The sequence below is a fragment of the Ixodes scapularis genome, unplaced genomic scaffold (genome assembly GCF_016920785.2).
Source record: "Ixodes scapularis isolate PalLabHiFi unplaced genomic scaffold, ASM1692078v2 PGA_scaffold1__304_contigs__length_218370807, whole genome shotgun sequence".
Taxonomy (NCBI): domain Eukaryota; kingdom Metazoa; phylum Arthropoda; class Arachnida; order Ixodida; family Ixodidae; genus Ixodes; species Ixodes scapularis.
The window spans coordinates 125,668,325-125,680,113 of record NW_024609846.1 but is presented as its reverse complement, the minus strand read 5'-3'; the positions used below and the strand labels follow the sequence as shown (position 1 = coordinate 125,680,113).

Sequence of the window (11,789 nt, the reverse complement as noted above, 5' to 3'; positions counted from 1 at the left end):
CAGAAAACATCTCGCGACGAGTTGACCGCGCCGCGACTGACGAAGAAGAAGCAAACATGGCGACGGTTTGTGCGATTGCTTTGGTGGCTCCGGTGTTGAGTGTCTTCAACGTCCTCGTGAGAAGGTTCCCCTGCCCTTCGAAGTTATTGCAAGCACCACGAAAGATGTGGAATCATCGTCTCAACTACAAATAAGCAGGCCTTCACGAGCAACAACGGTGCCGAGCAGGCGCTCGGCACATTTGTGTCAGGCTCACGCAGCCAGCGGCACAGTTGTGTTGGTTGTGTCGTCAGATGTTCAACAACGCCGAGGTATTTTCATTTATCATTTGGAATGGCTTCAAGAGTGGGAAATTAATCTATTTCGCGGAATGTTAACGCCGAGGCGAGTGCTCTCCGTTGCAGTGCCGTCGTCGCGCAAAGTGCAGAGAAAACCGGGTGGCGATGGCGGCGGTGCTCTTTGATCTTGCGCCGTCGGGTTCATGAAGTCCGGAGTAAAGCGCGAAACACATGTACGACGAAACCGTCCGATCCGACGTCCGACCGCGCAATACGACGGTCGGAGGCGAGGGTTTTCAACGCTCTCCGATGCTACGAAAACCCTCTCCCCCAAGGTCATTCCGGCAGTCCGCACGTCGGATCGGACTGTTTCGTCGTACATGTGTTTCGCGCTTAAACATACGTACGTGCGTCTGCTGGATCGGTGTTTTGGACTTCCTCAAAACTCTTTCTCACGCGCATTTTCCTTGTGAAGCTTAGTAGCTAATTACACCTCATCGTCGACTGCGCTCATTTGACTACGACGGACGAGCCTGCGTGATGTGAATTTCACTGCCTAAGATCCTTGGTGTGCTGTAACGAGGGCTAATAAAATATCACCGCGAACTTCTGAACAAACGAGTCGAAGTTTCGTCTGCTATCATAACTGATCGACTGTCACAATATTAATCAGTAGCGTTCCTAGACTCCGCCCCCACAGGCACCGTGCTTCGTTGCCCGATAGTAAGTGTCTCCTGGTACCTCGTAGAATTCCAGCTCCCACTTCAAGTAAGTACCATCCTTTAGAACTGGCAATTAATAGTTTCGAACCCAGACGCTCGCAGTGTGTGTTTGTGTGTGTGTGTGGGGGGGGGGGGGGGGGACGCGTGCTAACTAGGAGCCCTCGTTTACGCCGCTTCGCAGCGGCAGACAAGGCGCCACATTACAAAAGAAAGCTAATCCTAGCTGTCTATGTAACTAGACCCATTCGCTAGTCATTCGATGAAACGTCGTCGTCTCGTTTTCATTCGCTAAAACGGCGTTCGATCAAGTGAACGCCTCGCACTTATTTCGGCTTGGCAGAGCCGCGCTGCCGCAGAAAGGCAAGCAGATCGCGAAAATCGGTCTCAAACGTGCCACGAATGTAATGTCGTATACAAGAAGCCAACAATCAAGCATTTGAAAGCTACAAGAAAGCGGTAGCGAAATATTTACTACGCAATGAACCCGGACTGAAACGCGGATGTCAAGGGTCAGCAGACACCGAGAACATCTAAGACAAGAAAGGTTTTCCCTTATTTTCCTTGATCGAGATGGGTTCTCGAATGTTCACGACATCTTGCCTGTTGAAGAACGGGCCGCAGAGGCTTTTGGTGAAGACATCTTTCACGATGTGTCGGTGCATTCGGACAGCCTGCCGCATCCAGCTACCCAAAGCAACGCCGCCAACGCAGCCCCCCCTCCCTGCCTGCCAGTTCTTTCCGCGTGGTGGCGCGAGCGTAGATAAACATGGCGGCGCCCCGGAATTGGCGCGGACACTGGTCTATAAACTTTCTGGCATGTTTAACATTGCACCCTCTGAAAGTGTCACTCTCATTTACACTCGTGTCGAACTTGGAGGCAGTGGCGTAGCCAGGGATGTTTTTTCAAGGGGGGGGGGGGGGGGGGGTGGAGTGCGCTGAGGTGACTGGGATGTCCATGACTTGGGCTGCGGAGGCGGGGGAAGGGGGGGGGGGGGGTGAAATGCATGTGTATATTATAGGGTCGGCTGGATTTCGGCGGGGGGGGGGAGGGTGGAGGGGGGGGGGCGGGGGAATGCTGTAGCCCCATCCCCCCCCCCCCCCCCCCCGCCAACGCCGCTGCTTACAAACAATAAATCTAAAAAGACCACTTAAAAAAATTTAACAGTTTGGTTGGGACAAATATAAATTTTACGGGATTTTTTTTTTTTTTTTTAATTGCAATATTGACGGCGCGAGACGCGATTTAGTGGCCAGTCACCTCCTTTCCGCTTGTTTTCTTTCTCGGCATTTCGGGCGCGTGGAGGAGAGGAGGATCGGCTTGGCCATCACGTTGAGGTGGAGAGAGTGTATGACCATCTCGCTGAGGCGGAAATAGTGCCGCGCGCAGGGGTCACGGACTTCTAGAACTTTCTCGTTTATTCTTGTTCCGGACATAACTTCTATCGTTTATCCCCGTTTATGTTGTTCTAGAAAGTGCGTGTTCATTCTCGCCCCGAGCGCGCTACGCTCGAACCTTCTCCGCCGAATCTTCGAGATAGTGACTCACTCTAGATAAGACGCCGCTCGCGACCTTGTCGAGTCAGTCTCGCCCCAGCGCTCGATCCTGCGGTTTCGCCGACTTCGACGCTCTGTTATTATCTTTTGTACTCTTTTATTTTTTTGGCACAAGTTCGCCACATTAAACGTTTATTTCTTTCTGTTCATCTATTGTTTTTGGTCACCACCCGTGACATTATTGGTGGAGGTGCGGGGTATTCCATCCTATGCCCGTCAATCGTACCCCTCCAAAGACATCCCGGCCAAGCGACGTGCTCAGCCCCGGAAGGCTACCCTTCGCCGAAGACGCGGAAGCCCGAAGAAGCCGCCGTACCAGAGGTCAGTCCCCTGAATTTGGTCTGCTGCCGGACAAGCCCAGGCCAAAGAAGACGACGATGGCCAACCAGTCGCAGACCCCGGCCGCTCCTGCCTTCATCTACCTGCCCGTCGCACCCCGGACCCCGACGCCATTCCACGGGGACGCCCACGAAGACGTCGAGGACTGGCTACAACAATACGAGCGAGTGGCCCAGCACAACCAATGGACGGACGAACAGCGCCTGCAGAATCTTTACTTCGCGCTCGAAGGAACGGCCCGGCACTGGTTCGAAAATCGCGAAACTTCCCTGACCTCGTGGACCGCCTGCAAGGATGCGCTGACACGGACATTCACCAACCAGCATCGACGGGAGAGGGCCGAGGACCTTCTTCGAATGAGGACCCAGGGCGCAAACGAGACGATCACCAGTTTTGTTGAGGATGTTCTGCGCCTGGTCGCTCGCGCCGACCCTCAAGCCACCGACGAAAAGAAGCTGCAGATCCTGATGCGAGGCGTAAAGGATGACATTTTCGGTGGTCTTGTCCGCAACCCTCCAGCCACCGTCGAAGATTTCGTCAGGGAAGCTACGAGCATGGAACGTGCCCTCCTCGCAAGAGCCAGCCATTACCATCGGCACTCGAGCATCGCTGCTTCTTCTGCATTGGGCCATGACATCAGCCCTAGCCTCCCCGGCATACGCGACATCATCCGTGAAGTCGTCCGGGAAGAGCTCCGAAAGATGCTCCCCGCTGCAGACAGCCCGTCTTCTCTAAGACTCGCCGAGGTTGTCCGAGAGGAGCTTCACCGAGCCGTCCAGCCTGAAATTTCCACCAACACGACGACGCCAGAGGAACCAACGCTGAGCTACGCCGCCATGGCTCGACGACCGCCGCAAGCTAACCGCCAGACAACGGCACCACCCCGACGAGACCCTCCGATGCCACAGTATCCTCGACGTCAGGAAGGACAGGCCCAGTACATCCGTCCGGAGCAACCCTCGACGAGGAAGACCGACGTGTGGCGGACGGCCGACAGGCGACCGCTGTGCTACCACTGCGGTGAGGCCGACCACGTCTATCGAAGGTGCCCCTATCGTCAAATGGGCCTACGAGGGTTTGCGCCAAACGACCCTCGCCCAAGGTACGGTGAACGCCCTCGTGACATTGAAGAATACCTCCGACGACCCCTGTCCCCGGTGCCGACTCGACCCCGAGGTTCCCGTTCGCCTTCGCCACGACGTGCGCTCTCGCCCTTCCGCCGCTCTCGTCGGGACAGCCTATCCCCCCTATCTCGTCGGGAAAACTAAGTGCGGCAACGCCTGGAGGTGGCGTTGCCGAAGACGACCAGAGTAAAGAGCCTCCAAAAACGCCGGAGCGCTCCCACTCCCCCGACGCCACGCATCGCAACGAAGCCACTGCATCGGTGTCCAACAACCTAAATGTTGTTATCGACGGCTACGACGCATCGGCACTCGTGGACACCGGAGCAGACTACTCAGTCATGAGTGGGAAGCTCTCTCGCCGCCTGCGAAAAGTTACGACGCCCTGGGGAGGACCACAAATTCGAACCGCCGGAGGACACCTTATCACGCCTGTCGGAAGTTGCACTGCTCGCGTCGAAATTCACGGCGAAACGTGCCCTGTGAAATTCGTCGTTCTACAAGACTGTTCCAGAGATGTCATTCTCGGCATGGACTTTCTGTGCGAATACGGCGCTGTCATCGACCTGGGTGAGAACAGATTGACGCTGAGGAAGCCTGTTCCGCCTTCAGAGAAACCCCAAAGAGCGTCACCCGCCGTCCGAGTCGCCGCCGACCACGTGAACCTGCCTCCGCGATCAAGTGTTGTCGTACCCGTCGTGGCCGATACAGCTTCCTGCGGCGAAGTTCTTCTCGAGGGAAGCCTCCAATTGCTCCTGGGAAGAGGAATAGGCGTCGCAAGGGGTGTAGCTGAACTTCAGGATGGGCGGACTGTGGCCCTCGTGACCAACTTCCGAAACGAAACGCAACACCTCACGAAAGGTGCAGCCGTGGGCCACGTCGAGGAACTCCGAAACCCCGCCGAAATCACCGCGATTACTGACGAATCCTCGCCGCCTCAGCCAGACAGTGCGTTGCCAGCGCAGCTCGACATTGACTCAAAGCTTCCGGGCCTGAAACGACGGCAGCTGCTTAACCTCGTCGCCGAATACCGCGACTGTTTTGCGACGTCGTCGAAGGTACGCCAAACCGCCGTTGCGAAGCACCGCATCGTTACCGAGGATGACGCACGCCCTGTGCATCGATCGCCGTACCGAGTCTCCGTTAAAGAAAGGGAGGTAATCCAGGAGCAAGTTCAAGAGATGCTGAGAGACGACATAATCCAACCTTCAAATAGTCCGTGGGCCTCGCCAGTCGTGCTGGTTAAGAAGAAGGACGGAACGCTAAGGTTCTGCGTGGACTACCGGCAGCTGAACGCGGTGACGAAGAAAGATGTCTACCCACTCCCCCGCATCGACGACACCCTTGACCGGCTGCGCCACTCTCGATATTTCTCATCGATGGACCTGAAGAGCGGTTACTGGCAGATCGAAGTCGACGAACGGGACCGAGAAAAGACAGCTTTCGTCACGCCGGATGGACTGTACGAGTTCAAAGTGATGCCCTTCGGACTGTGCACGGCGCCAGCAACTTTCCAGCGTGTCATGGACACAGTGCTGGCAGGGCTGAAGTGGCAGAGCTGTCTCGTCTACCTCGACGACGTCGTCGTGTTTTCCTGCGACTTCGACGAGCACTTGCGACGACTCCAAGCAGTTCTCCAAGCCATACGGAGCGCCGGACTCACCCTGAAGCCGTCAAAGTGTCGGTTCGCCTATGACGAACTGAAGTTCCTCGGCCACGTGGTTAGTAACGAAGGCGTCCGCCCAGACCCCGAGAAGACTCGAGCCGTCGCGGCATTCCCAGCGCCGAAAGACAAGAAGGCCGTGCGAAGATTCCTCGGACTGTGTGCCTACTATCGACGCTTCGTTCGGGACTTCGCAAGGATTTCCGCACCGCTCACAAACCTCACGAAGGACGCCCAGAAGTTCGAATGGGCCGAGGAGCAGCAGCAGGCATTCGACGAGCTGAAGCGAAGACTCCAGACTCCTCCTGTCCTAGGACACTTTGATCAGGATGCGGAAACCGAGATTCACACGGACGCTAGTAATGCAGGACTTGGAGCGGTACTGGTTCAAGTGCAAGAAGGAACCGAGCGAGTCATCGCCTACGCAAGTCGGACGCTGTCCAAATCGGAGAGAAATTACTCCACGACTGAAAAGGAGTGTCTTGCGGTCGTCTGGGCAATCACGAAGTTCCGCCCATACTTGTACGGGAGCCCGTTCCGCGTAATCACAGACCACCACTCGCTCTGCTGGCTTGCGAACCTCAAGGACCCTTCAGGACGCCTCGCTCGATGGAGTCTCCGACTACAGGAGTTCAACATGACTGTAGTCTACAAGTCAGGCCGCAAGCACAGCGACGCCGACTGCTTGTCCAGGGCCCCTGTCGAAACACCTTCCGGCAGCAGCGACGAAAATGACGACGAGTGCTTCCTAGGAGCAGTGACCAACGACGACCTGGCACGACGTCAACGAAACGATCCTGAGCTGCGCGCATTAATTCAGCACCTGGAAGGGCGCGGGAGTACCGTGCCCCGTGTTTTCTCACGAACCCTGCCGACCTTCGCCATTCGACAAGGTGTACTCTGCAAAGAGAACTTTGGGGACAGTAACTCGCCGTGGCTGCTGGTAATCCCGAGTGACCTTCGAGAGGAGATCTTCCAAGCCTGCCACGACGACCCGACGTCCGGACACCTCGGTTACAGCCGGACACTGGCCCGTATTCGTGAAAAGTATTACTGGCCCAAGCTCCCCAAGACCGTCCACCTATACACACGATCATGCCACGAGTGCCAGCGACGCAAGAAACCTCCGACGAGGCCGGCCGGACTCCTGCAGCCCATTTCTCCTCCAACTGCACCCTTCCAGCAGATCGGAATGGATCTACTTGGTCCTTTTCCGCCTTCGACGTCGGGGAACCGCTGGATCATCGTCGCCACAGATTATCTCACGCGGTACGCCGAAACGAAAGCCCTTCCTTCGGGGACTGCTGTGGAAGCTGCTAAGTTTTTCATTGAGTCCATCGTCCTCCGGCACGGCGCGCCAGAAGTTCTGATTACAGATCGCGGATCATCGTTCATGGCACAGCTGACCCAAGAAATCCTCCGACTCAGTCACACCAGCCACCGTCGTACAACTGCGTACCACCCGCAGACCAACGGGCTGACGGAGCGACTCAACAAGACAATCGCCGATATGATCTCTATGTACGTCGACGTAGAGCACAAGAAGTGGGACGAGGTGCTGCCCTACGTCACGTTCGCCTACAATACGGCGGTTCAAGAGACCACTGGATTCACACCTTTCCAGCTGGTACATGGTCGGAAGGTAACGACCATGCTGGACGCCATGCTGCCCCATGAGCCATCTGACAACGAGAGCGACGACGCCCAGGCGGTTGCTCAACGCGCCGAAGAAGTTCGCCAGCTCGCCCGACTCCTGATTCAAGACCAGCAACGCGTCGACACCGGCCGCTACAACCTTCGCCGCAGGGACGTCCACTTCCAGCCCGGAGATAGGGTGTGGGTATGGACGCCCATCCGTCGCCGCGGCCTCAGTGAGAAATTGCTGAAACGATACTTTGGACCCTACAAAGTGCTTCGTCGACTCGGGGATCTGAACTACGAAGTGATGCCCGACGGAACACGGACTTCGTCACGCCGCCCTCCACGTCCGGAAGTCGTCCACGTCGTGCGCCTGAAGCCGTACTACGCTCGATAGGACTGTGGATCTTATGTGTTTCAAATGACTCTTCAGTTTGCCGTTCTTTTTATGTGCTTTGTTTTGTTTTGTGTTGCATCGGGGCGATGCACTTTTAAAGGGGGGAGTAATGCCGCGCGCAGGGGTCACGGACTTCTAGAACTTTCTCGTTTATTCTTGTTCCGGACATAACTTCTATCGTTTATCCCCGTTTATGTTGTTCTAGAAAGTGCGTGTTCATTCTCGCCCCGAGCGCGCTACGCTCGAACCTTCTCCGCCGAATCTTCGAGATAGTGACTCACTCTAGATAAGACGCCGCTCGCGACCTTGTCGAGTCAGTCTCGCCCCAGCGCTCGATCCTGCGGTTTCGCCGACTTCGACGCTCTGTTATTATCTTTTGTACTCTTTTATTTTTTTGGCACAAGTTCGCCACATTAAACGTTTATTTCTTTCTGTTCATCTATTGTTTTTGGTCACCACCCGTGACAATAGTGAATGACCATTCCGTGACGCCATGGACTTTGCGTGCAGAATTTGAAATCAATTTCGCGCTGTAAATACCCAGTGATTTGTTTTGCCCGTAAAATTTATTTTTTGATACGCGTGTCCCAACCAGACTGTTAAAAAATCATTTTCTTTTCAGTGAATTTCCAAACGACGCGTGGAATTCTGCATGTCGGGAATCACAGCAAAAACCTTTCTATTTGGCAACAGCTTGCAGAAGTTGTGACCTCAGAATGATTCTCTCAGGGGTGGAACAAAGTACGTCCGCAGGAAAACCTGCTTTTATCAACCTATGACGCTTCAACTTAAAGCTACTTTAGGAGAAACGCGTACACGACTTGAAAATGAGGACTTAAAAAACGGAATGAGCACAGGTGAAAGGGAGGACTAATTTCTCCGATCTCTGCTGGAAAGCCGAACAAAGACCTGAGGAATGAGGATGCAACCGTAAAACTAGGAATCCTAGTTTTTCCATTCAAATATTTCCCAGCGTAAAAGTTGGTCCCGCTGCACAGCCTTTAAAAACTTCAAAGATGCTGTCAGCGGACACAACGTCTGAAAACATAACCATGTAATCGTCGACATACCTAAACACTATAGACAACCCTGAAAGGGCTTGTTCAACCGATTTTTGATAGCCTGTCAACAAAAAGAAGAAAGAGTCCACTAAGGACAGTATAGTCGAATATGAAGAAAAGATTTACAGACAAAACACTCTGAAAGAAGGCCGGTGCGTCTACTTTCCCGCACAACACTCGGAGAGCCAATCACCGTAACTTACGGAGGCAGCTCAGCGAATGACGATGCCGAAGCATATGTTTAAACCAAAAAAACGCTGTCTGAGCTGCGACATTAAGCAATGCAAAAGGTCATGCTTGCATTGCTTAATGTCGCAACTCAGACTGCGTTTTTTTGGTTTAAACATATGCTTCAGCATCGTCATTCGCTGAGCTGCCTCCGTAAGTTTCGGTGATTGGCTCTCCGAGTGTTGTGCGGGAAAGTAGACGCACGGGCTTTCTTTCAGAGTGTTTTGTCTGTAAATCTTTTCTTCATATTCGACTATAGTGGACTGCAAATAAATATTGACCAGGTCGATGAAGCCCTCAACCGAAACGCCGCATGAATTTTGAAAATTCCGTGCTCATGAATCGCATTAGCTGTAGAATCTAAGATGAGTTTTGATATACTAGACTGTAATACACAACTTCAATGTCGAAAGACATAATTGAGTGTGGAAACGGATAGAAAATGGAGCGAATCGAAGTGGGAGATCAATTCAAAGGAACTCTGAAATGATGAGAGAGGATAATATTAGACAACTTTTTTTCTTGGTGCCATGCCAAAAAGTTGGTAGCGTGCGAAGAAAGAAAGGTTTATTCAGTTCTACTAAGCTGCGGCAGTCAGTACATCCGACAAACTGGGAGATGCGTTAACCATCGACTCAGAGAACAGAACTTGGAAGCATCGAAGGCTTCGAATGAGCCTTTAATTTCGTCCAATCGTCGTTCACAACCACACGTGCGAGGACTGTGCTCCTTATTTCTCTGATACCAGAATACTGGGCGGGCACAACAACAGATTTGGGAGATAAATCATTGAATTATTTGTTATGGGGACTGTGAACAACAACATTTCTGCACCTTCATTATCACTGACAAGGAGAGAGGTCGAATTCCTAGCACCAAAGATGGCTAGATTACTGATACCTCGTCGTGACGCTAGTGCTTTTCAAACTTTCAAATGTATAGTACCATTTCCCTTTCCTTCCCCAATTTTCCGTTCCCCATTTGATAACGTTGAAATTTATGGGGGCGGTTTTATATTCTGTGTTATTCTACGTTGTCGCTAAATGAAAGAAGTTTTGTTTCTGTCCTCGTGCTGGATCTTTCATCCTTTTATGTATTCGTATCTATTCACCAACACGCTTGTTTGCCGTTATTATAATCTCTCAAAACAGTTTTTTTTTGTGATGGTGGTTTTTGGCGACAGCGTGGAATAATTAACGCCCATACCATCGTTAGTACTATAGTCACCGGCAGCTGACGAACGGCAGGCCTACAATATTCACGATTGTTGCAACCTGGTGTTCTTATCGGCAAATAACTTCTTTGTGGTGTTCTTATCGGCAAATAACGCAACCTTATTTGTTTAATTTTTACAAATGTTTGTTTTATTACAAAGCCTTAATGCCTCTTCGCTGAAATTCGAGGCAGGGCAAGCCACTGTGATTACATATCTCAACGAGCTTAAAGAAAATCAGCGGTCAATTAGAAATTCGCTCACTAATTCAAAGAGTGACGACAGTGGAATCCAAAACCGCAGCTTTCCCTGACATGCAGCGTGCCTGAGCTTGTCGCAGCGCACCAGACCATCGAACGTATTGAACGAGATAATCTTAGCTTAAATTCGAGACTAAGTGACATGAAAGGTAGGTCACGCAGGGATAATTTATTCTTTCACGGTATTCATGACAGCGTTCTTGAAACGTGGTCTGAGTCGGAAGATAAGGTGCTGTCTTTTCTACCGAATACTTTGAATATAACCGTCTCGCATGAAGAGATAGCGCGTGCACACAGGCTGGGGGCATTTGTAAGCGGAAAATCTCGCCCCGTGATTGGAAAGTTTGAATGATTCAAAACTAAGGAATGTATACTGTCATGCCGTCCCAGACTGAAAGATAATCCTGTTTCTGTAGCCGAAGATTTTTCTCCCGATACAAGGCTTGCGAGGAAACGGTTGGTTGATTACGGAAAGGGCCAGGGGGCGGTTTTTAAGCTTCGCTATAACAAGCTATCTCTAAACGAAAAATGTTTTGCATACAATCCTACGAACGATCGCATCTATGAGCTGCCGACTTCTACTGTTGTTCTACGAGGTAACAATGGGGCACAGTCAGTGGCTGAAAGAGTGTCTAAACCAGCTACCACTTCTTAACAGCCGGTGAGGGCTAGTGAACGTCCCGATTACAGCTCAGAAATTTCAATTATTTTTACTAATATTAGAAGTTTGTTCCCGAAACGTGATAACTGATGCTCAGTTGCCGACTCCTGTGATGCGGATATAATAGTTTTGACGGAAAGTTGGTTGTTAGCAAAATTTTGTAATAATGAACTCTTTCATTGTCAGAAACGTTATTTTCAGAAATGACAGGAATGACAGATCCGGTGGTGGTGTCTTGTTAGCGGTGGCCAATACAGTTGTTTCTTTTCATGTGCCTATTGCCTGTGCTCTTGAGATTACCGTAAAGTTCCGAGAGAACGCCCACCCCCGAGAGGTCACCCATCCCGGTTTTCTGGCTAAATATCCGTAACATGAAAATTCCGAAACATCGCCCACCCCCGATTTCCGTCGGACGTCACGTAATGTCCGACGGGAATCGCATCCACCGCGCAATTTGCTGTACCGGCACGTCTGACAAGCGAGTTTATAGCGGATTTCCACGTTTTTGTCCGCGATCTGCGTGTGCGATCTCCATTCCACGTGAGTTGGTCCCGCGTGTACTATATTGCATCGTGAAATACGATATTGCTGCTTTCGCAATCTGCGCTATTTGTTCCCGTAACATACGAGTTCTTAATGGATTCCTGCCTTTTT

At 52.0% G+C, this 11,789-nt stretch overlaps 1 pseudogene; it reads left to right on the top strand.

The window, feature by feature from the left end:
• The first annotated feature begins 10,353 nt into the window (after positions 1-10,353).
• On the top strand, positions 10,354-11,129 carry LOC121836150 (annotated as a pseudogene).
• Positions 11,130-11,789: the final 660 nt, after the last annotated feature.